Raw genomic sequence first — 5,000 nt, forward strand, 5'->3', positions numbered from 1 at the left:
ATGATGCATCTATCTTCGTTTCTTGTAGACACAAAATGTCGAACGTTTCGATCCAGTCCTGAAGTTCACAGAATTTTCCGACGAGAGCGTTTATGTTGAAACTTCCGATGATAAAGTTCTTATTTGCATATCCGTGCAAAGTGTCGAAGAAGTTGCTATTCGCATTGTTTAAATGCCCATGATCTGAAAGTTCGCTTGAATTAAACGAATCGAAGAATGAATCGCTAAACTGTGGTAGAGAACAAGTCAAACATTTCCAGTCTGCTTGAAAGTTGTGAAGTCTTTTAGTGTCGTCCCTTCGTAGCCCCACACACTTGCTCTGATAGCTTCTTTTGCAGCCTTTGCACAATATGGCCGCCTGATTCTTCCTGACAGTCTAGTCGCAAGAAAAACACTTCGGCTTTGCGGTTGGGCCCAGGTTTGGCTCAATAGGCACCTTAAGCAACAGATGTTTTCGTTGACGACGGCAACGTAACGACCGATAAGAAACTGGGGCTAGAACGGCTTCAGGTTGCAGATGCGACAGCAAGTTACCATCCTTTAAGAAGGATTTCTCAGGCTAGCATCACATCTTTTTGTTTTGTCCACTCCGTCTACGAGTTGAAGATAAACTATAGTTGAAAAATAACTCAATGGAATTAAACCTTATGCTGTTCATGTTTTACTAAGAGATGTAAAATCATTGCCAAAAATAACGAAACAATTTAAGTTTATAAACTTTGCCTGCTTTGAAATGTCAAACGTAAAGAGCAAAAATTATTTTACTTGTAAAATGTGTATTGCTAAAGCAATTAATTGCAATTTTTAACCAAAGTTTGTATCACCGCTCATTGAGAAAAAAAAAAACAGGTGTATTATTAGACTGCCAAGATTACACACATATAGATTTTGAACAAAATCTCAGCTCACTGCGTTTTTCATTCGACACACTGATCGGCCACTCAAATACAGGAGTTTCGCCAGCTCTTTTGATAAAGAATCGTAAACAGCATTCTGCGAAGGATGCAATAATCTTGTATTTACAAGAAATAAAATCCAGGCGAGACAATTTGGTAGCGCGAAGTTTTCCAGCTCTTGTAAACATTAAAAATTTACCTGTACACACTGTTCAAATACAAAATTCATCGAGTCAATTAAAGAAGCCTCTACGTTAAATGAAATACCAAGACGAGGGGATTGCCGAAATAAAATCAGTGTTATTTCAAGCTATAGCAATCTACCGATTATACGTTGAGAAAATCTGAAAAAACTAATTATACTGAGCGGCATTATGTTGGATGAAAGCAACCTCTTCGCTGAAGGCTAGTTTGACCTGCCAAAAACAATTTTTCAGTTAAGAAAAAATGAGTCCAGGAATACTTCCAGAACATTGTTTTAAGCATAAAGGCAATCATTATGCAACTTTACCTTGGTTCGGCACCAAAATAGCACAAAAGTAAGCTAAAAGGGATCAAACCAAAAGATTAAGTACTCACATTTTCGTCGCAACGTGAAACTCCACGTTCTCACGTTCTCGACCTCAGGGCAACGTCAGGTCAACATGTTGTACATGCACAGTGACGTCTTGAAAGAAATGTCACGTTTCCGGTTGCCGTCGTCAGGCCGGCGACGTCTGCTGCTTAAGTTGCCTAATATCGTGATGTAGGGCAACATCTGAAATCCATAAGCACATGTATCCATGTTTGGTCCATTTGGTTTGAGCTGTCCTGATTGTGGACTGGTTTTGAGTTGTCGCTCACTTGAAGACATTCGGTTTGTTCGACAATACGGCGCTCGAGTTTAAACTCTCTAATGAGTAACTAATTATTGTTGGTGAATTCTTTTCGACACCGGTTTTCCATGACACAAAGATACAAAATAAGAATATAGCAGAAATAAAGCGATTTAAGCGACTCACTTGCATGTCCTCAACCAGCCTAACTTTCTTTTTTCTTGTAAGTTCTCGCACAATTCAGACGATATTCTGTCAATATTATCCTAAGGAAAATACATGCATTATTGTATGTACAAACTGCAACACGATCTATTTATCTAAGTAAAATACATCTAATTTACTACGCTTTAAATAACATGTCAACGATGGAGTTGGAGATTCATCATTGAAAATACCCCATCAGTCATGCTGTGGACCTCTTTGGAACATGGGCTATACTTCAGAAATAAGGGTAAAAGAAATATCGTGCCCTTGAGTTGTGATTGTAGGATTTTGATCTATTTTGTTTGTGCCTTAAGATGTCCGTTTATATGATAATCGTTTTGTAGGCAGCATAAAAAGAAATCGCAAATTTCGTTCTGAACCTCAGAGTTAGCATGTCAATGAAAGGTGCAACAATGATTTTTAAATCTGTTTAAAAATGACAATTTTTAAACTGACAAAATATTTTAAAATCAGTTATCAGTTTTGTTGTTTCCTTCCTTCTCTTTCTTTTTCTTCAGTCTTTTGGCTGTTGTTCTGTTGCGGTCCTTTCTTTTCCTTTTTTCTTTTCTAAAGACGTGCCTGACACGTCATTGTTATCATCGCTCTTATCGTCTCCATCTTCTTTGGCATCAGTTTCTGCATCTGCAATGATAACAACACCTTTGTTACTAACCTCCAACCAGCCCAGAGTAATCGTAAAATATCTTTCTCAAACACAAAGACCCCCTATTTGATTTTTAACAGTATTTAGTTTACATAATGGCTGAAGAGGCACAAAAATAAGGAAACAATAATCTGTAGAACAAAGAGAGATATTAAGACAAAAGGAAAATCGTAGCCTCGTACCTTAAATGAACGTTTTGAGTTGATGTTTTTTTCAACATAAAACTAAATGAAAAGTTCTTACCTTCCAGGGTTTTTGACAGCGCACCTTCTAGGTAATTATAATTCCCCTTGAAGGAAACCTGTGAACGATAATAGAAGGGAAGTATTCTACCCACAAGTGTCAAACAGTTATCCCGGGCCCTTTAAACGTAGGATGGCTGTTAGACACATGAGTAGAATACCCCCTTTCAATTTACCGAACTAAGTGGCCAAGAAACAAAGAGATGTATTGTGTTTATGTTGATAGTATAAGAACCTGCTCCGATTGATTGATTTGATATGAAAATTAATGCACAGTTAAATTAAGTTTCTGCGTATCCATACTACGCCTTACTAGAATATGGATGAAAGTTTGGAAGAATTCTAAGAATCCGGTCCCAAATGCTTCCGCTCACAATGAGGTTGCTTTCAAGTGTTGTGGCTCTTTTAGAGGGTCTATCGAGCAAGGGTAAAATCTCAAGTGTCCTTGTCTAAGTCTATCAACCGGGGGTAAGGTGCCTCACAAAGAAACTTGTCTCAAGCGATCCAGCAAAAATTATTACCTACTTGTTAATACCCCTCCCATGCCCACCAGTAAGTTTTTGAATCTTAGATAGACTTTTAGGAGCCTGGTCCCAAGTGTCCTGGCTAGATTAGGAAGTCCATCTACCAGGGTACATTCCTAAGAGTCTGGTCCCAAGTGTCCTGGCTAGATTAGGAAGTCCATCTACCAGGGTACGTTCCTAGGAGCCTGGTCCCAAGTGTCCTGACTCAATTAGGAAGTCTATCGACTGAGCGTGAGTTGGCTAACAAAGAACCTGATCCTGAGTGACCACGCTTAAAATTAAGGACATCTTCACCGCAAGAAGTATGGATCTCAAAAACGTCCCATTTTCAAAAATGCTCCGACACTTAAGCTGCACATCCAGGATGGTAAAGGTAAAGTCTGCATGCAAGCCAAGTGGCCCATCAGGCCGGAGCTTATCCCGGTTTCTGTTGCATGAAGCGACTAGGAGTATTTCTGCTCAGTGAATCAGTAAGTGGACCGAAGGTAAGTTCCTAACAACTAAGTCCGAATTAAAGTGAGCAATAATAATGAGTCCCTGCGAATTCATAAGTAAATAGCAACATGGAAGGTATAAAGAAATTTAGCAGCAGATATTATGATCTTCTTCACATTCACAAGATTGGTTAAAACTCCACCTATATTGGCTACATATAAGTCCGATTGCAAGGTTAGACTTGATTTGTTTAAATGATGGACATTATAAAAATGACTTCCCTAACCCTAGTTTGAAACAATGATTCCATTTCCTCTTCCTCCTGCAGGAAGTAAATACAGAAAAATGTCAAAACAAAAGTTAACATTGAAACAGATAATGAAGCGAAAACTGGATAATAAGGTTATGTAACATTGCATTCCTGGAAGTCTTAAAAGAGACGACCATAAATGAATTAAAAATAAACATGCTAATGTGGCCAAATTTTGACCAAATATGGTCTAAGCTCCCGTAAGCAGCCACCCAGACTTGACATTTTGGGAGGTCGCTTGCGAGGATCGACTGTCTGGGTTTCTGTAGACTTTTCTAGACTATCGCGTCGCCGGGAAATACGTAATGCCTTACTAGCTACGCCTGGGTATGCGAGAATGGGTAGGGTAACTTTCGGTATTGTGACTATCAAGCATATCTACGATTGTTGTGTCAATTCAGGAGCCACAATCGGGGAAGGTCTCCGTCCCTGATTATGGCTTCTGGTCAAATTTTAAAAAGTGTCCACTTTAAAGTTGAGCAAATCACATTGTCTACTTACTCTCTTGTGACATCTGAAGTTTCATCATTTTGCACTGTTTCTTCGTGAGAAACCATCACACTACCCCTATGCAGGGTGAAAGAGGGCGGGAAGGATTCATTTGCCCCGGCCCAGTCGTAGACTTCCTGTAACATACAGAATAAAAACGGTTGTGCAACATGAGGAACAAGGTGAATAACTTAGCTTGGCAATGAGGTTGCTCCTGTATAGAATGGCCAACATCAGTAAAACTTAAATTGAACGTTTCCATTAAAATGAATATCGACACTCAAGACAATTGATTATTTTCACATGTAAACATGGGCCATAAACTCCCATGTTACGAAAACTACATGTATACAACTAAGGCAATTTCAGTTACTGCGGCTTCTTACCTGGAAATGAGCTCCTGTTTGAAATCTCCTTT

At 39.0% G+C, this 5,000-nt stretch overlaps 1 pseudogene across 1 annotated transcript in view; it reads right to left on the reverse strand.

Moving 5' to 3' along the window:
• LOC149114962 (uncharacterized) overlaps positions 1-1,125 on the reverse strand; it is a 6,047-nt pseudogene extending 4,922 nt beyond the window's left edge. Inside the window, exons 1-2 of the transcript XR_016206184.1 lie at positions 1,096-1,125; positions 1-229 (exon numbers count right to left, since the gene is read on the reverse strand). The exon at positions 1-229 is cut by the window's left edge and continues 562 nt beyond it. The product of XR_016206184.1 is annotated as an uncharacterized LOC149114962 (transcript). The remainder of the gene's footprint in view (positions 230-1,095) is intronic.
• Between the last annotated feature and the right edge of the window lie 3,875 nt (positions 1,126-5,000).

The sequence above is a fragment of the Orbicella faveolata genome, unplaced genomic scaffold, assembly GCF_042242905.1.
Source record: "Orbicella faveolata isolate gen_17 unplaced genomic scaffold, um_ofav_v1 contig_13, whole genome shotgun sequence".
Lineage (NCBI taxonomy): Eukaryota > Metazoa > Cnidaria > Anthozoa > Scleractinia > Merulinidae > Orbicella > Orbicella faveolata.